At 50.8% G+C, this 20,320-nt stretch overlaps 1 long non-coding RNA gene across 2 annotated transcripts in view; it reads right to left on the bottom strand.

Moving 5' to 3' along the window:
- LOC123589148 overlaps positions 1-10,818 on the bottom strand; it is a 52,118-nt gene extending 41,300 nt beyond the window's left edge. The window contains exons 1-3 of one of the 2 annotated variants that reach the window (XR_006708195.1): positions 10,470-10,818; positions 9,441-9,570; positions 8,032-8,232 (exon numbers count right to left, since the gene is read on the bottom strand). This is a non-coding gene — a long non-coding RNA (uncharacterized LOC123589148). The remainder of the gene's footprint in view (positions 1-8,031; positions 8,233-9,440; positions 9,571-10,469) is intronic. The other variant, XR_006708191.1, reaches the window with a different exon arrangement.
- Between the last annotated feature and the right edge of the window lie 9,502 nt (positions 10,819-20,320).

Below are 20,320 nucleotides of genomic sequence, written 5' to 3'. Positions count from 1 at the left end.
ATTCATTCAACAGGAGGAGGAGGCGGAGGAGGAGAAAGGAACAAAAAGAGGAAGGACACTCCACCTTCTCCTCGTTTCTCCCTTCACCCCATGCCAAGAGAAAGTGGTCCTTCCGACTTTCAGGGACACTATGAAGGCCACAGTACCTGTCCTACATATTTGACAGGATTGTGGGGAGAAAGATGTGAGAAAGACCCGTACGATAAAGCATTGTGCCACATAAAGCGATGCATGCTAATGAAGGCAATCCGTTAGCACACGATGGCTGACATTTCTGAGCCATGGTCCACATTACCTTAATATCAACAAGTGAAAGGGTAAAGGGGGTGTGAAGAGAGGGCAAACCTCCAGAGAACCATTGGACCTCTTCTGGCTTAAGGACCCTGTAAATCCCGGAGACATCCCCCGACACTGATACTCGTCACCCCCCCTCCCCCGCCTCCACCTCCAGCTCCCCCATTACTACTATGAAATGGAAAGTACTGGAAAAGCTCCTGCTTAGGCTCCTTTTAATTAAGCACACACACACAAAAAAGAACCACCCCTGGGTTTTGTCTGTTGTACTTGTGTTCTCGGGTCTGTTTGTACTTATTCTGAAATTACATAATTAAAAAAAATAATATTAGGTAAATGTGCCCATCAGCCTGTCAAGCCTGCCTGGGCCAACCTTCACTTGGGAACCACAGTGACAGCCCCTTTATTTCTCTTACTTGTTTTTAAGCACAAAATATGTCACACCTGGAAGTAATTAGCATAATTTTTACTAATTTATAGCTAATTACACAATTACTTTTCTATGAAAGGTTCTGGAAAGACACTTGAAGTAAGTTCCACCAAACCTAGTGGCAAGAAATTGCTTGAAAACATTTCGTTAGCTTCGAACATTTAGGAGGAGGGAGGGGGAACACCCAATAAAGTAATTCTTTCCTATTTCAGAGTGTTCAAATATGACAGGGATATAATTTCTCCGGTAATTTGCAAAGCAGAATGTCTAAATGTCTCTGCTAATCCAACCCAACCAGAGGCTGCTCTAAAAAAAGGCCCCCAAAAGAAGCGTTGTTGAGACGCCCAGGACAGAACATAGAAAGCACTGCTTCGCAACTATAATTGGTTTCACGACGGAGCTAAAATGTCGACGGCTCTCCCTCCAGGAGTACACTAACCTTGTGACAAGAGGTGACCCCGGGCAGGTGTCTTTCTCAGCTCCTGAGAAACTGGGGTTCAAGCCTTGGGAGCCATCTGACTCTGAAAGCGAAATTCCAGGCTGCCGGGACCTGAGAGCCTTACGTTGTCTGCACGGTGCAAACACTCTCCAGCCTATTTCACTCAACTAACATTTTCTTGAGCCCCTACTCTGTGCCCTGAAGTCCACGGGAAGATTTATAAAAAGGACAATTCCTGCTTTCTCTCATCGTGACGAGAAGGAAAAAATTATGCCTATCCCCCAAGAAGAATTTCTTGAACACGGCCTTAGGCAGAGGGAGGAACTGAAAGGAAGAACCGGAGGCAGCCGCTGCCCTCAGGAGGTGGACAGTCTAGAGGCCAAAGCCCCACGCGGGAAGCACGTGGCCTAGCCCGGCCCTCTGGGTCCCATCGGCACCCATGCGGGCGGCGTCAGGGGCTATCGGTGCTGCTGAAATGGAAAGATGAGTGATGGTGACTGGAAAGGTGGCCAAGGAAGGATGACGGAGTCATGACTGTATGTGACGTGCCAGGGAGGGTTGTGGAGGGGTGTGGAAACCACACTGGTTTCCTGAAATCGAGAGTGCGCTGTCAGGCCCACACAGGTGGGTCCTGGGAACAAAGGTGACGATAGGGGAAGTTCCCCAAATTCCCTAGCAGAAAAGGAGGTGAGGGAGCCAGGAGTACCCTTAACACCTAGAGACAGCCACCAGCGTCCGGGAAGTCCCCATGAGACTGAGGTGAGGCCTGTGCCTATCCTGGGGCTGCATATGTGGTGACAGTCAATAGAAGGGAAGAACACAGAGCCATCAGGACATGTAGGAGTGTGTGAGGTCGGCAGAATTGGCTGGGAGGGCAAAAAGGCGTGTTATCACATGCCTTCACAGCAGGGATAATATCGCCCCAAGGAGGCAGAAACTGATTCTTGGGGGCGCAAAACTCTAAGAGAATGCGATGGTTTGTGGCTCTCCAAAGAGCCACAGTACATAAACAGATATATTGTGTATCTGCGGTACTAAAACTTCATGTTGGGGGTGATCGGGAAACACTATCGAAAATGTCAGGGCAGTGGGGAGTGGTCATGCAAGATCAAGGAAAGTTGAGAAACCCAGTCGCAAGAGAAACCCCTCCACCAAGGTGGGGCAGTCAGCAAAGTGTCTGACTCTTGATCTCAGCTCAGGTTCCTACGTTCACGGGATCAAGCCCCACGTCGAGCTCTGTGCTGACAGCGTGGAGTCTGCTTGGGATTCTCTCCCTCTCCCTCTCTCTCTGCTCACACACTCTCTCTCCCTCTCTCAAAATAAATAAATAACCTCTAAAAATATTTTTTAAAAACCAACAGGGGCACCTGGGTGGCGCAGTCGGTTGAGCGTCCGACTTCGGCCAGGTCACGATCTTGCGGTCCGTGAGTTCGAGCCCCGCGTCAGGCTCTGGGCTGATGGCTCAGAGCCTGGAGCCTGTTTCCGATTCTGTGTTTCCCTCTCTCTCTGCTCCTCCCCCGTTCATGCTCTGTCTCTCTCTGTCCCAAAAATAAATAAACGTTGAAAAAAAAAAAAAAACAACAAACTTCTCCACCAAGGTTTAAGCTCTTTGAAAACAGGTCCTCATCCTCCAAGTGGCCCTGCCGTCATCCCTGTCTTCTGAGGGCCAATCACTCCTTCCAGTGACACAAGTGCTTAAACTTGCCTCTTCCACTTGTTGCACGTGTCGCTGTGTGGAAATTTACTCGTCGGCAAGTTGGGCCCAGCCCCCTCAATGGGGTGTTTTCTGAGGATGGAGACTGAATTACGCACTTCAGGACCCCTGCTCCTAGCACCCAAAGCAGCAAAGCAGCAGACGCCCCACAAATGTGAGTAAATCTGAGTTCCATTGTCGTACAGTCTGAGGTCTTGCTTTAAGGACCCCTGTGTAGGTGGCAGGGAGGCACTTGGAAGATGTCCAGTTTCTGCCAGCCTCACCTCAAGGCTACTGAGAGATTTTGGCAAAGGAGTATCTTCTGCCTCCCACAGGAGAGTAATGTCAATGGCTTACACTTGGCACATTTCTTTTCGTGTTTTCAAATTATTCTCCCAGCTACTGTCATCTGACCCACACAAGAACCCTAGGAGGTAGAGGAAGTCATTAATGGCAGCTCTTTGCAGATTCCCTCATTCAGTCAACAGGTATGCCTGAGTGCCTGTGGCCTCCGTAGTGCCATGTGCCAGCACTAGAAGACAGAGGGGAACGGGATGGCCAAGGCCCTGTGGTCACCTCGCTTACACTCTCCGGAGAGGACATGACTAACAAGACAGGCAACCCTTCTGATAGATGCGAAGAGAAAACAAAAAGCAGAGTAATGACAGAGACACTTTAGGCCACGTGCTGGGGGAAACCTCCCCACCGAGAAGACAGGCATGACATGACATTCTGAGTGAGCATGAGTTGGTCTCTACAGCTAGAAATCAAGACTCAAAGAGGCTACAAGACTGGCCCTATCTCCCGCAGCCAGAGGAAGGCAGGTCTCCGGATCCTATCTGCCCAGACCACCTCTTTTTTTTCAACTGTTCCCCCCTATGAATCTGCTCCCCCTCCGGTTTCCCAAGTGGAGACCTGAGTTATAGGAAAGGCAAATGCACATGCGCGCACACACACACACACACACAATCTGCTACCTACAAAGGAAGCAGCAGATAGGCAGACAGGCAGCGAGAACACCCAGCCAGAGTGCGCACAGGGCCCAGCCTGGGCTCTGCTCTCTTGCAGACCTGCCAGGCGCCTCTCAGAGGAGCACACCGCCCCCCTCCTGTGGCCAAGTGGCCGCCCTGTGAACAGTGTTTATTATTCATCAGGCGTGATGAGACTGTTCGGAGATTTCAGAGTCAGCTGGTGGTTTCATTACAAGCAATCAAGGAAGCTTTGGACAATTCATGGGAAGGTTTTGACGAGAGGTTGCGTAGAATCCTAGTAGCTCTTCTAGCACCCGAATCAAAGTCTTCTTACTCCTTTCCTCCCCCTGCACCCCCACCCCAGCACAGACACTTGAATGTTCATTCTTTCCCCTAAACGTCAACACCTCTGGTGACTCAGGGGTCAGTTGTTTTCTCCCTCCACTCAACAGATGTTTTATTCCTGCTCCAAATCCCTCCACCTTGGAAATTCTCCTTGACCCTAGAAATAGAACACTTCTTCCGGCAGGCCAGCACCCTTTAATGGACACCTCCAGAGATACATGCTGGGTCACCACCCTGAACTGTGAGCTCGGCAACGGCCGGGAATGAATTCGAAAGATGGCTGAGGTAGGTATCTGCGTCACCCGGCCCACACGGTGAGCAAGAGGCAGACTTACCGTGTGCCTTGGAGCCTTCTGGGTCTTTGCACACATTTTCTCTACTCCCCACTACAAACCTACGAGCACACTGTTAGGAATCCCCATTCGGCGAGTAAGGAAACTGAGACTAACGGTTTCTGTATCTAGGACGTCACACAGCCACTAAGTGGCAGACCTAAGGGTCAAACTCCAGTCCGTCTGAACGGAAATCTGGTATCTTTGCACAACAGGGTGGTGCTTCTGGCTTTTCTCAGCCTCGGCACCTCAAGGCACCAGCTGTGGAAGTGAACGCTTCCAGCGGGAGTGAATCTTGGCCACCCCCACAGATGCACAAGGACAAGGTGAAGGTCTCTCAGAGCTGCAACAGAGGAATGGGGCCTGGAGGCAGGCAGGAGCATCTCACCTGGCAAAGGAAAGACTATTTATGGCCAGGGCTTCTGTCCTGGACAGCTGGTGACCACGGCCAGGGCCAGTAGCTATATCTACCCCACTGCTGGCCAGGATTCACTGAGGAGAGCACTCCCTTTCTTGATTCCAGAGCAGGGACCCTGAGACTGAGACATCACAGCTGGTCGGATGACTCACCTGGGCCAACCACCTGGTTTGAGGGCTCATCCTGATTAAGCTGGGAAAGGCCCCATTCCGTTGGTGAAGGAGACACACTCCTCTCTGTGACCTTATTGACTTGACCTGGATGAGTTTTCCCATGTTCAGGAAAGTTGGTTTTGGGGACTGGCTGATTTTTTTCACATGACACCGTTCCTCAAGTAGTAAAAGGTCCCGTGGATTTGAGGTCACGAAACCAGAGTCTGAGGCCTGACCTTGCACTGACCGCAGTAAACGGACTATGTTGGGCACGTCACTTCTCCTGCCCGGGCCTCAGGTTCTCCACCTGACAAAGGAGAGGGTGTGGGCAATGATAATCTGAGGCTTCCAGATCTGGAACTCTATCGTTGCAGGCTGCCCCGGGATGGTGTTTCCCTCCAACACAAACATTGCACTAAGTTATCAGAGGGTGAGAGGTGACAGAGAGAGAGACACACACACACGGGAAAGTAGAAACAAAGGCCCAGCAAGATGGACGGAGACAGATCAAAGCAGGGGAAGCTACCCAGCCAGAGAAAGGAGGAACAGCCTGGTGGTGTGGAGAGAAAATTAGAGCCCCTGATGTAAGCAGACTCTTGCCAGTATTGCTGGAAACAAATAGTGACAGATTGCTAACATGTTACAGTGAAAATTACCAACATGATGAGACTTTTGCACCATAACCAGCACCTCTTGTTATCCCATTAACAAAACTGATGAGACCAAATTGCTAATAGGAGAAAACTTTCATGTTGGATTATATCACTCTTGTCTTGCATGGGGAATGCAGTAAAGGGCAAACTGGAAGGCACGCTGAAATCTCCCCAAGAGCCATTTTACCTTCGACGGAGGTGGAGAAAGCCCTAGAATGCCCCCCTCTTCCTTTACATCTAGAAACACCCACAGATGCCACCAAGCATCTCTCCTACCACGGCTCCAGACGTCTGTCCCCATCGCTGAGCCGGGCTGGGAAGAGCTATCTGTCATTACAAAGAACAAGAACCAGTGACCTTTACAAAGCACACGGGGGACACTGGCAGGGCCAGGGTGGCCGGGAGGGGACAAGTGGAGGTGGTAGGTCCGAGTGTGTGGAGTATTGGATGCCAACTCACTTCCATCTGCCCCAGGAACAAACCAGCATTATCTGAGCTCACGATTACTTACATTTTTACCACCCCCAGCTGGCCACTGCCTACTACAGCTGGGGCAGAGAGAGCCCCAACTCTTCATTCCATTAGTCAGAGTTCAAACTGTCATCGAAGCCCTGGGAGGTGTAAGGAACAGGACACATCTGGTTCTTGGAAGGATTTGCCCAGGCATGTCAAGAGGATCTTTCCTCTTTGGGCTAGGGAAGGATTTCCTGCTCAAACTCAAGTCATATGCAGAGAGAGCCAGATTAAGAACTCGCTTTATGTTCGCTGCTCTCCCAGAAAAACCCGCCAGTGACCCAAACCTTTCACGTCTGAGGTGTTTTGTTTGTCACTGGGATAATCACGGACCACACCAAGCCCCCGACTGCCACCCCAGAGTGGGGCTCATCTGCAGGCCTTACTCCCTGGTCGTTACTCAGAAAAGTAATTGGCCCAAGATTATTCTGAGTAATTAAATGGCAAGGGTTTTTGTATACCAAACAGGGACTTGTCTTTGTCAAAAAGTCTTTACAAAGTACCCGAGTGCTAGGTGTCAGACAGGACAAGTTTTTTAATCATGTTCAAATGATTTATTTAAACGTCAAGCCGTGTCACCTCACTTCCTTTCATTTTTCAGACTGTTTGTGTTTTTTCTGGATGATAAATTTATCTTCAGACAGCCTCAATATGACTAATTAACTTTGAAATATAAGAACCAGATGTGTGAGTTGGAGAGCTTTCTGAACTGATGCCAGACGGGCTGGTGGGTTTTTTTTGTTTTTTTTTCTTCTTCTTCTTCTTCTTCTTCTTCTTCTTCTTCTTCTTCTTCTTCTTCCTCTTCCTCTTCCTCTTCCTCTTCCTCTTCCTCTTCCTCTTCCTCTTCCTTGCCTCCCCTCCCCCCCCCACCCTGCATTTTCTCTCCCTGCTGGCCCTGAAATTACTAAGCAGAGACACATTTAGTAAATGGAATCACAGGACTCCAGCTAACAGTGAGCACCTACTGTTTTTTCTCTGCTTTCTACTGGTTAGCCTTTCAAGACCCCATGCTCTTGCTTTGAAAGTGACCCCAGGATGCCTCCCTGTGACTGGCAGAGCTGTCCTAGGAGGAGGGGCTGGGAAAATTCCCTGGGCCCACCCCTTCTTTAATGATCTATCCCATGTGGAGCAGGGAGCTGCCAGAATGTATTTGCCACATGAAAGTAAGTCACCCTACACTATGACACCGAGTGATTTCTTCTAAAGAGTCTTCCCCTGTGAAGGGCTCCTCAGATCTGCCTCCTCCCTGCTCCTTTTTGATGAGCAACCCTGCGCACAACACAGGAGGAATGAGCAGGGGTGGAGGCTGGCGATTAAGTCTCTCAACTCCCTAAGCTACAGTGCTTTTCAGTAATGGCACATTTGGGGGTTGGAAGCTGCAGATGTGTGTGTGTGTGTGTGTGTGTGTGTGTGTGTGTGCGCGCGCGTGCACGTGAGTGCCTGCGCCTATGTATTTCACTCTCGGGGACAGGATGGGTGACAACAAAAATGACAATTCATTTCTCCAGGATTTGCGTAGTGAGGGGGAAAAGACCAGAGTGGAAGGCAGGAGCTGGGTGCCTCAGTTTCCCCGTGTGGCCATGATAGCCCACTCCACCCGGTCTCTCGACCAGAAGTAGGTTGAGGTTATGTGAGATCACAAATGGGAAAGTGCTCTGAGCACTTGGAAAGACATGCACACATCCTAGGGGATTATTAGGATAATTACCACTATTATTATATCATCATGACCAGTATCATTATCATGCCTCTTAATGTCTGAGATTTTTCACCTGGGATAATCTCACTCACTTGCAAGGTCAGTGCAGTTCCTGACAATGCCAGGCTCCAAACGCAAGGATAAATGGCGAGCTTGGTTCTTTTCTTTCTCAGGAAGAATGCCCACAGAACACCTTCCTGGGCCCGGAGAAAGGAAGTGGTCCCACCTGACGCCTCAGACTCCATGCTGCTGGTGGAAAAGGACTCAGCCACCGACAAACGTCAGCACGTGTGCTATAAGGGGACAGAAGGGCCAAGTGTCAGTCCCCTTCCCTCCCCCAGAGAGCAAGGCAGGTGGGAGGACTGGGGACAGTGGCTGCTGCCCCTCCCTCCCCCAGCCCTCCTGGATCTCTGTGAAAAGCCTAGCTCCCTGCTCTGGGGACAAGACAAAGATGCATGGAGCAGGTTGGATCCTCAAAAACATAACAAGGTGGCACAAGTCCCCTTGGATGCCCGTGCCTCTCCTCCCCCCGATCCCGGCCCCACTCCCTTTCCACAGAATACTTCATTGCTTTCAGCAGAGCCATCCAATCCCTAGTGAGAGGGAGTGTCACCCCTCAGAGGAGGTGTTTGCATTTTAGCAGGAGTTTCTGGGAACTTATGAAGCAAAGGGCCTTCCATCAGTCAACATGAAAAGGAGGGGGAACGGACGGGGCGGAGAGAGCATGCTTCACACTTCCCAAAGCAAATCACGCCTGCTCCTGATGCCCATAAGACATCTGGGAGGCAGACAGATGGACCAGAGCTGGCGGGGGGGGGGGGGGGGGCGGTTCTTGGGAAATTGACACTGAGGGGGCCAGCCTGCTAGTCCCCCAACCCTGACCTGAGGCAACAGGAGGGAAGACCCCATTATAGGGCAGTGAGTCTCACACTTACCCATGGAAGCAAGTCCCCATCCCCCAGCGCCTTTCCCCTCCTCTCTGAGGACAACAGTATTAAGCCCACTACAACTCCTTAGGATGTGGGAGAGAGAGGCAGTAGGAACACAGAGAACTACAGCTTTATTTGGTATCGTCCAACTTTGCAGGACAGACAGACAAACAGATGAGCTAGCAGTGCAATAATCCAGTGAGAGAGAGAGACAGAGAACAGGAGAACACACATGCATGCGCACCAACACACACACACACACACACACACACACACACACACACAAACACACACAAACACACACCAGTGCAGTAGCAGCAGCCCCGCCCCTGGGGCACCTTCCCAGAGCTCCGAATGCCTAACCCACCACATCTCCCCCCCCCACCCCACCCCGACCCCAAGCCAACCCCACCCCCACGTAGTCAGTCTTTGGGGAAAGCTGCATCAGGGACCTCGGCTGGGTTCTTTCTACAGCACTGCCCCCTTTCCCCAGGGGAAAAAAATTTCAGATAATTTTCTGACTATGAATAACATTTCCTGCCATGTCAAACTAAGATAATTATGGAGCTTACCAAATCGCAGGATCCCTGATCAACTGACCCGGGACAGGGAAGTCTGGGAAGTTCAGGAACCCCACAGACTGGGAAAGCGAGGGCCAGGCTCCTGGGACTGGTGTGGCACCCGCTGCCTCCCGCAGCAGCCCTGCGAGGAGAGAGCAGACGTGTCTCCACCGGTCTGCACCTGAGAGCCTCCCTCTCCCTCCTGCTCCCTCCTCTCCCCAGTGGAAATAGAATTTGCATCAGTGAGCCAGAGGCGCCCCGTACTTCTGGCCAAGGGAGCCCACCCTGGAACGCCCCTCCAACTGCACAGACCCACCCAAGCGTTTTTTGGAACTAAAAGACCTGGCTTTGCCCCCTCTCCCCCATGTGAGCACCCCTGCGCCCTCTCCCACTAAGCACACATAACAAGCAAAGAAACTTGACACTGTAACCGACAGGAGCCATCGTTTGGGAGCTGTCAGACGTGATGTCTCAGAGACCCGGGATCCGAGGGCCCTTCCCCCTGTACAGCCTGAGATATTTAATAAAGTAAAGCCCTCAGGATCAAGAGGCTGCAATCCCTCCCATTCCTTCCTACGGCTCGCGCTGGAGTTCTTTAAAGCCTGCCTCGCGTCTGTCTCTCTCTCCAGAAAGCCTTTCATGCCGCCTCGCCAGACTGACATTTTGACAAGTTGCCACGAGTGACATCTGATTTGTACAAATTTCAAGACTAATAAATCTACCTGTCAAAGCGGAAACTTTAAAAGGAGCTAAGCCCAGCGGGTATAGTTTAACAGAACTCAAGTTGATGAAACTGTAGGATGGAGAAATTATATCTGTCACAATCCACCCACATTAGTTCTGCAGAAATGTTGGCAACTGAAACAAACGTCTTTCACGGGCGTTACCGAAAAAAAAATTTTTTTTCTAATAAAAATGTTTTAATTGAAATAGGAGATTAATACCATGAGTAACAAGTAACAGTTCTATTTGTAAACTAACAAATTTTATTTATTTAATTTTTAATTTTGTTGCAGATGTGAGAAATGTCTCCCCTCCTACCTCTGAAGCTGTCTCCCTGGAATCTGGACTTTCCATTCAAGCTGGGGCCCATCAATCACGCTGCAGCTCCCCAGCTCGCTGGCTCTTGGGGTGAAGGGGGGCTGAGCACAGCGTGCAGAGCTGAGGCAGCCCCACTGCCCACAGCCCTGGGTCCTGGCCGGGCAGCCTGGCTCTCTGTTCCCGCATCTGGGCGGGTGCAGGGCGCTGAATCCCTTCCCCCGCTGCTCTCCAGTCTTGACCTGGAGCCCGAAGTCTGGCCCCCATTCTGGGCTCTGCTGTGGGATTTTTGTTTTAAGGATGTGAATGTTGCTGCGCGGAGAAAGTTATGTCTGGCTAACTTTTTACTTTATTTTGTTTTATTTTTATCTTATCTTCCCTTCCTGTTTCTGACAAGTCCACTTTTGCCCTGAATCATCACGTCACAGATGGAGGAGCCAGAATTCATAGATCGAGGGGGGGGGGGGGAGGGAGAAACCAGGGGCGGGTGGGGAGGCCCTTCATGCCTAGAGAATCAGAGAACATGAATGCATCCGAAGCAGAATCCCTCGTGTTCTCTGTCCTTCCCTCGCCTCCTTCACCCCAGAGTCAGAGAGAAGGCTACATGGCTCCAGCTCCTAGAAGTGGCCTCCAGTCGCCCTTAGGGGTGAGCTGTTTTCTATTTGATGGCAGCCGTCACCTCCAGATAATTGTTACTATTACTGCTGTCTTTTCTCCTGGGAATTCAAAATGGGATCTCTTTTGCCCTCTCACTCATATGGTTAAGAAGCAAGTAGGCGGGACAGAAATGTTCTTTGTTCTCAAGTTCAGCCAGGGGCAGTGGGCTGAGGTCACCCAGCTTTGCAGGATGGAACCCCGCACTTGAGGGTGGGGCCAGGCCCCCGCTAGGAGACCACGTGGTCCTTCTACTTCCTCCGCACGTGGGCTGCCTCCTCCCTCCAATTCCAGAGCTTCTGTTTGGTATTTATTTGGCTGGGACAACATCTAGAAGCTAACACCTTCTTTCATATTTCTTGGCCCGCTCTAGGAACTCGGCGTGTGGAGCTGGTGATAATCAGGATAATGGTGCTACAGCTGAGGAGTGTGAGGCTGGGTCAAGACTCGGGGTGGGGGGGGGGGGGTGAGGGGGGGCGGGTCAGGTGGCAATCAGGGATGATGCCACAGACCCAGAGCAGCAACGCCAATCTGTCTGCCCTGAACTGGGGCGGCCCCTAGTTCTACCCAAGTCTTTTTCCCTGTCCATCAGATACTTGCTAAGCAGATCCCATGTACAAGATGCTCTGTTCTGCACCACGTGAGTTACAGAGGAGTGCAAAACATGATCCTTGCCCCAAAGGCGTTTGCAGTCCATATGGGGTGATGTAACAAGATGACATAACCACATAGATCCTGATCAAGAACCGAGTGATTTCAAGTATGAAAAGAAAGCATGGCGGGCGAAGGTGCCAGACCCAGCCCTGCCACTCACTGGCTGTGGGACTGGGGTAAGAGCTTCTCCCTCTCTAAAATAAGGATGACAAGATGACACGAAGGCCCCTGGGTTTTCCCTGGATTTTTGAGAAGAGGCGTTGCAAGATCATATATGCGAAAGCTCTTGGTAAACAGTGGAGAGCCTTCACCAAAGGATCAGGTTATGAGCCGGCCTGAACACAGCCAAGGAAGGACTAAATGAACAAGCGAATGGAGACACCGGCTGGGTCTCTGAGGACAGGATGGAATTCAGCCGTGTCCCACTCCCCTGGGGCCTAAGGCCCCCACAGCCCGAACCGCGGCTCCCAGCCTCCGTCCGCCGCGACTCCGGGGGCCAGATCGGTCCCATCAGAAGCAGGCGAGGCTGACGCACCCAGCAAGCCAAGCCACAGCGTTAGGAACTGCTGGGCTGGGTTTTCTGCTGAGACAGTTGCTTTCTCTCTCTTTTCCCTCAGCAAGATGGTCCCTCCAGGGAAAGGTTCAACTATGCCAAATGTGACTAATAAAAAAAAAAAATTGTTTAAAGGGTTTTTCTCTAGAATAAACACTTCACTTTCTATTTTATTGGATTAGCGTTTGCTAACGTCCAAAGTTTCTCGCCTAGCAAATTGGAGACCATTTCCCTTCCATAATGACCTTCCTCATGTTTGGACGAGGTGAGTCAAGTCTTATGAAAGGCGGGAGGCACACGGCAGGGCAGAGGTAGCGGCCCCAAGCAGGCACACAGGACGGACACCCACACTCTATCAAGGGGCCGCCTTCCCCTTGCAAAGGGAGGCAGGGCGCTTTGCCCCCCGGACACAGCCAGTCCCTGGTGCAGCTCCCTACCCCATTGCCTCCGGTCTGGGGTCCATTACCCACACGGCGGGAGGAACTTCACTTTGAGAGGAGAACGAGGCCCGTCTCATCTACTACCTCCAGGCAGCATTTGGGGTTTTACAACCAAAGAGAAAAGAAAAAGAAAGAAAAAAAAAATCCTGAACTGTTTTTCAAATGTTCTGGGTCTTGGCAAACCCCAAAATGCCTTTTGCCAAATGCTTTTTCCCTTAATTTTCAAACCTCGGGTGTATTTCCAGAACAATCCAATCCATCTGCTTCTGATTCATTTACACTTAACTCATTAGGAGGCTGTTGCGTAAGGAGCGGTTTGACGTCCCCAAGATCCCCGGGTGAGGGATTCTTCTTCCCCCTTTGAATCCGAGGGAGGCATCCTGCCAGCTGGGCATGGAGCACAAACCCCCCAAAAAACGGAAAGCCTGGCTTGAAACCCCACGTCCCCAGGATGAGACTAAAGTTCTCGTGTGTCCCACCCATCACTCATCCTGCTGCGCTCTTCCCATCAGATTATCACCATTATTGCTGTTATTGTCGTTAAGGATACAACAAATGGCCACATATTACCGTGAAAGGCTTTGCATCGTACTCCGCAGCGTGCTAGTCTCCGTTCATACACCCTTGACTCATCTGTTGAGACCTTGAACGAACGCTCCCAACCAATGGTGAGCTACCAGCTGGGCCATGGGTGGGGTGTCAGATACAAGACTTAACATTTAAGCACCAACCCCAGCTTCGCCTGCCTTCTGCGAGGGCTGGGAGCTCTACCAGGAAGCCCCAGAGAAGAGAGGTGGGTAAGGAGCAGCTTCAAAGGGCAGAACGCAAGGCTGGAGAATGTGGGGACGACCCAGAGGAAAGCACAGAGAGAGAGGCTGCTGGTGTCCAGAGATGTGAATGGCCGACCATCCTGAGCTACGAGCTTCTGCTGCACCACAGAGATTTCCCTTGCTTTACCAGAGAAGAGGCTCTTCCGTTCCACTTTCCATTCTTTATTATCATGCTCACATCCACCTTTACTCAACAAACTTAACTGAAAAAGAATGTATGGAGTGCCTCTTACATGTTCACCTCTGCCCTGTGCCAGGAACCACAGGGGACTGACTTTCCCTTGAGAATTTGCAGCCCATCGCAGGGGGGACGGGAGGAGCTTTTCGTTGTTCGTGACAGTAGATCTTTAGAAGGCAGCCCTTGGCCAAATGAGCAAGGCACAGAGAGAGCATGAGAGCTGTCCACCGAGGAGAGAGATCTCATGAGTTGGACCAGTCAGAGCAACTCCACAGAGGAGGAGTGTTCCAGATGGGCCAGCATGGGAGATTAGTGTTGGGCTAGGTGGAAAGGAAGAGAGGGTTCCTGGAGGAGGAAATAGGGATGAAGGCTGATTTATGGCAAAGAACATGGCATGCTTGTAGGGCAGTAAGAGCAGCCATGTTGAGAAACAGATGCAGATAAGAAACTAGGGTGTAGGTGATTCAGCTGAAAATCTGGATTTAATCTCAAAGGGCAAGAGTGAGTCACTGGAAGGTTTTGAGCAAGGAAGTGTGATGGAGAGAGCAGTGTTCAGGGGAATAATCTAGTGATAATGTACGAGGTAGACTGGTGTGGAGAAAGAGTGTAGGCAGGAGACCAGTCGGAGTCTGTTGCAATAATTTAGGCATGTCATGACAGGGTTCTAGAACAGTGTGGTGGCAGTGAGCGAGGATTAAAAAAAAAAAGAACAAATATTACAAAGATCAAATCAATTGGACTTGATGATTCAGTGGCTGGAGGACCTTGAAAAGGCGGGGGGACAGGGAGGGGGAGCAGTTAAGAGAACACAGAAACCCAGGAGTTTATCAAGTGAGGAAGGAACATTCTCCACACAGATGGCATGCATGTAGGAGTTAACATGTGCCAGGCACGGTGCTAAGTGCCTCCCGTGAACTACCTCACCATCGTCACCACAAAACGGGAGAGAGGGCACTGTCATTATCCTTGTTGTGCTGATGAGAAGCTGGGACCCGGAAAGGCTTATTAGTTTAGCCAAATCCACACCAAAGGGGTGGGGACTCTAACATTTAACCACGGGAATCTGCTGCCTCTTCTTCCCTAAACCAAGCCTCCCTCCTGTCTTACTCACTGACCCTCACACACCTCACACTCACTACAATCCATCCTGAAATGCCTTCTGTAGTGCCTTTACTTACCCAAATCCGGATCAAGCCTCCCTCACCTCCCTCCAGACACTTGTCACCACCTCAGCTTCCACGGCCTTCTCTCTTTACCACCTCCTATAAAAGATGTCTTGTCAGAACCAAAGCCCTGAGCATCTAATCTCACGCCTTTTTCTGTTGCCTTAGTCAGTTCCTATGTTCACCTATTTCCCGGTTTGGGGGGCTTGGCGGTGGAGCTGAGCCTGAGTCCCATACTTGCTTCTGAACTAGTTGAGTCGCCCTGGGCAAGTTACTCAACCCCTTTAAGTCTGTTTCCCTAGCTGTCAGTTGGAGATAAAAGGGTTACTGTCTGGATTATGTGACAGAACGCCTGGCGCATAAAAGACACTCAGTGAATGATATCTATCAATATTATTACTGGTGTTTTCCTTAATAATCTCACGACGAGCAACGTTATATCCAAAGTTTTAGATATAGTAAGTGCTCTGTGAATATTCTTCCGCTTAATTTCTCCACCATTTCAACAGCTACATACAACATGTCAGTGTTCACTCCTTACAGTCTTAAGATTAGTACACATATTTCACCACATTTTAGACAAACGCATGGGATGAGGGATCCTGTCGTGACATGCTTTTGATGGAGCATCTCCCAACCGGTTCCAGACAACCACAGCAGAGACTAAGGCGTGTAAGCCTCCCCTTCTCCTCCCACCCAGGGGATGCGGGACTCGACCCAGCTGACAGCTGGGCTGGTCCGGGCAGAACCGGGGCCCTGCCCCAAACACTGCCCTCTGAGCCCCCCATAGCCTCAGCCCAAGACCACTAAGTGAGAGGAGGGATTCCTCCTTCTCGGCCCCACTATGTCCTCCCTGCTTTCCTTCTTGCCACCTAGAAGGCCAGTGTCGGGGCCCCCGTGGCTGCTCAGAGCGCCTCCCCAAGAAGACTGCCTGAGTCTTCCTCTCTCGTCCCCCAAGAACGCCATCAAACTCTGTTCTCCCCAGCGAATGCCTGACAGACTATAAGAACTTTGCCTATGAGAGCAAAAGAGGGCACAGCCTTAACTCTCCCCCCAAAAATGACCAATGCGGAAAAGAGGCGACTAGATGAATCTGAGGGGCCACTGGCATTTCAGTGGCAGGTGTCGTAAGCAAACACCCTATCCTTGTTTTGCGTTCATTCATTCATTCACACACTCACACACCCTGACAAATCTCAACAAGCAACTCCTGCACAGGATAGACATGGACGCAGAGATTTAAAAGCCAAGGTGGAGGCCTCCAGAAGGGAGGAGCCCAGGCTGGCAGTGGGGAGCCACAAGGATCCCTCCCAGGACGCGTGCCCAGGGGCTCCTGCAGACCTGCCTGCAGCAGGGGCAGCCGCTTCTGACCCTTGGGGGCAAGCACTAGACTCAGACTGGGCCAGGTAGCCGTCCGCTGGCCCCCAGAGCCCCCAGAGGGCCTGGCTGCTGGGAGAGGGGAAGGTGCAGGAAGACAAAGACTGAGCCGGGATGGTGCTTAGGACACATTTCCCATGGCTCTCCAGGGAGAGGCGGCCCAGGGGGAAGGGAGAGGCAGCCTGGGGCCCTGTCTTTCACCAAGCAGGGGAATGTGGGCAGGAGAAGTGCCCCACGGCCCCCTCACTCCTCAGCAAGAAAACCACCTCGCTGGTGGGCCTGCCTCCATCAAAGTGTCTCCTGCAGTGGGGACAACAGGGCAGTGTTTAGGCTTTGTGAATTTCCTCTCAGTCCTTGGCCCAGGACTTTCCTTTCTTTCTTTTTTTTTTTTTTCTTTTTCTTTTTCTTTTTAATGGGGATTCAAGGCCAAAAATACACGCTCTTTCACATACACGCACACACACACACACACACACACACGCACACACACTCAAAGGGAGGGCTGGCGGCAGGAGGAGTCAAACCCCAATGCGCATCTCAGGCTTTAAACATGCACAGGCTGTGCTTGGGGAAAATGTCACCGCTTGGCTGAGAGCATGGGTGGCACTGGCAGGCAGGGAGAGGCAGAGAACGGGAACCGAATTTAGGAGTGACTGGAAGGTCGACAAGGAAGAAAAGCCAACGCGCAGCACAGCGTATATACATAGAAACGAGAAGCACTTCTGAGCGTGGCTCTGGCACTTGCAAGGCGGCCACAGTGACCTCTGGGCATAAAGAGCTGGCCCGTGGTCTCCTCGTGGGACGTGACACGCAGTAGGCTCCTCCCTCCTCCCGAGCCCTGGTTGCTGCTGATGCCCGTTCTCGGCACGTTGCTCTCCGACCTGTGCCCCCATCCCCAGGCCACCACCTGCACGCAGGGCCCGTCCAGTCTCCCAAGCCCACTCCCGTGTCCACCTGAGTTCAGAAGGTTCCACCTTTCTGTGAAACGCTGATCTCCTGCTCCCTCACCATTCCCCACACCCTGGAATGTTGGATAGTTTGGGCCACATCTGATTTAGCCTTTGGTCTTTATCTGCCCTTGTTATGTGTTCTAGAGGTGCCAGTATACATCTTGTGTCTCCCACTAGAAACAGCATATTCTCCAAGCTGAGGCACGGAGCCATTTGCTTGTCCTGTCTTCTGGCCACTGTGGCCCGCATGGGGTTTAGGGACAACACGGACAGGTAAGGACACAGGGGGCTAACTCGATTTCAACCTCACATTACTGAGCGGCCACCAAGGGCTCACATGACTAGAGAGAGTCCCCAGGCCCTGCAAAACACCTGCACACCCTCCTCCTTTCCTCTCGTGAGCAAACGCGCTTTTCCACGTACCTTCTTCCACCCGAAGCTCTTTTGCAGGGGCCCCTTCTTTTCCAGCTCAGTCAAACTGAAACCTCTTTGCCCGATGTCTAATCATATCCAGTGGACCAGAGTTGCCATATTGTATCAAAAGAGGTCGAAAGCTTTATACTCAAAAAACCACAGCACACGGGGGATTAAACCAGGAGAATTTAACTCGCTTAACTGTGATAAAGTCTGGTTAGGGAGATTACAGCTGTGTGTACCCGACAAGTAAATATCTCCGAGCTCTCACTAGACCAAGAGGAAAGGAGGGCTTGTCTGGCAATTTTATCATCGTGCAGGAAGAAAAAGGAGAGGAGAAAAGGGAGAATAAAAGATGAGAGGTGATAATCTCTGAAGTTGAGCTCACTCTTGTGTTACAGCACATGGCAGAAATAGAAGATAACCGCGCTGGCAGTCTCGCTGAGAGACGGTCGGCTCACTCAGGAGGGCCGCCTGCCTGCTGCTTCGGAGCCCCCCAAGGGGCGTGCATGGGGGGCACAGAGTGAGAACTGGTCCAGGCAGAGAAAAATGGGGTGGGAGGGTCCCAGGAAGAGAGATGTGCAACACAGAAAGGCTGTCTCATCTCCTTTCTTCCAGAATATATATAAAATATATATATAATATATATATAACATATAGTATATTATATGTATATTATTGGAGTTGGAGGATATATATATATATATATATGTATCCATATATATATCCTCCAACTCCAATCATCTTATACCTGGAACAAAATTTCAAACCATGAAATGAAGGGATTCTCAACCATGGGCAAGATGGCAGGATGGACAGAGGAGTGCTTTGCCCAGAAATGGGGTAGGGGAACAGGGGAATGTGTGATTTGAAAAGCATGATTTATGTATGGTTTACCCCAAAATGTAAAAAAGACTAATAAATTGCTTTTGTAATATAAATGGCAGCAAGCAGTGCTCAATAAAATTTCCCTAGCTGAGGCGGCATGATTTTTAAAAAGAAATGGTTAGAAAACACTGATTCCAGGGGCTCCTGGGTGGCTCCGTCCATTTAGCGTCCGACTCTTGATCTCGGCTCAGGTCATGATCTCACACTTTCATTGAGTTCGAGCCCCATGTCTGGCCTGCTTACATTACTAAGAGCCTTAGATTACATCAGAGCCTGCTTAAGATTCCCCTCTCTCCCTCTCTCTCTCTCTCTCTCTCTCTGCCCCTCCCCAGCTCACGTGCCCCTCTCTCTCTCTCTCTCATTCTCTCTCTCTCTCTCAAAAATTAATAAAAATAAACTTAAAAAAAAAGAAAGAAAGATAACACTGATACCCGTTCATCCTTCCCATTTCACAGGCCAGGACACTGAGGCCAGGAAAAATAAAGTGACTTACCCACAACCACACAACTGGTTCCCAGGAGAGCCAGGAAAAGAAATGAAATCCCAGATAGAAGAATTATTCTTGTTCCACCACTGGGCTCCTGGCATACCCCAAGAGCTTCACCCCAAAAGCATCATTCCTGGGCTCAGCCTCTGGTTGTGGCCACCCAGATTGAGTCCTCAGCATAACCCAGGGCCAGAGCCCTTGAAGGAAGGGAGGGAAGAAGGGAGGGAGGGGAAGAAGGAGGAAGGGGGAGGGAGAGAGTGCAGTGGAGGGGAAAGGAGGAAGGAGAGGGAGGGAGGGAGGGGGAGGGAGGGGGAAGAAAAAAAAGGGGGAGGGAGAGGAAGGGAGGGGGAAGAAGGGGGAGGATGGGACCTTTATTGTGAGGATTCATGATATCCTGGAAAAAGCATGGGCTCCTGACATCAGGATTTGAATCATGATGCCTCAGCCTACGAGCTGGATGACTTAGAAAAGGACTTGATCGCTCTGAACCTCTATGTTCTCATCCGTAAAATGGGGCTCATTTTGTTAGTTTTTCCACCATCATTTCCAGTACTTAAAACTACAGACTATCAGACATCCCCTGAGGTCATGTAGAGCTTACCTCATGGGCAAGAAAACTGAGGGCCAGGCCGGGGGTCCCAGGCTAGCACCTTGTCCCCAGCCCAGTGCTGCGTGGTGTGGCAGTGATAACCAGGAGCCCGGTGCCCAGCTCTGAACCTGCCTGTCAGGGATGCTCTCCAGACCCCCCTACTCACTTTAAGTGTGTAGGAAAATCACAAAACCTGTGTGATCCACTTTTGAAGGTTTCCCAGTGGTGGTGCCTCTCATAAGGAAAATTGCCCTGGTGTCTCAACAACCTTAGAGACCAGACCCTGTTCCAGGTGTCCCAAGAAAGGGCTGGAGCAACGGAATGAGAACGTTAGGTCAAACATAAGGAAAGTTGCCCTGATGAGTCACGGGTGGAAAATAATGGAGATCGTATGGGTTTCCTTTTGCTGCTATGACAAAATACCACAGGTTTTGTGGTTCAAAATAACACAAATGTATTATTCTCTTCTACATCTGGAGGCCACAAGTCCAAAATGGTTCTTACAGGGCTAAAGTCAAGGCATCAGCAGAACTGTGTTCCTTTCTGGAACCTCCAGGGGAAAATCTGTTTCCATGCTTTTTCCAGTTCTTAGAGGCTGCCTGCATTTATGGGCTTGTGGTCTCCTCCATCTTCAAAGCCAGCAATGTCCGCTAGTCTTTTCCACATCACATCACTGA

The sequence above is a fragment of the Leopardus geoffroyi genome, chromosome B1, assembly GCF_018350155.1.
Source record: "Leopardus geoffroyi isolate Oge1 chromosome B1, O.geoffroyi_Oge1_pat1.0, whole genome shotgun sequence".
NCBI classification, from domain to species: domain Eukaryota; kingdom Metazoa; phylum Chordata; class Mammalia; order Carnivora; family Felidae; genus Leopardus; species Leopardus geoffroyi.
The sequence above is the reverse complement of the archived record's forward strand: the minus strand, read 5'-3'. Positions and strand labels throughout refer to the sequence as shown.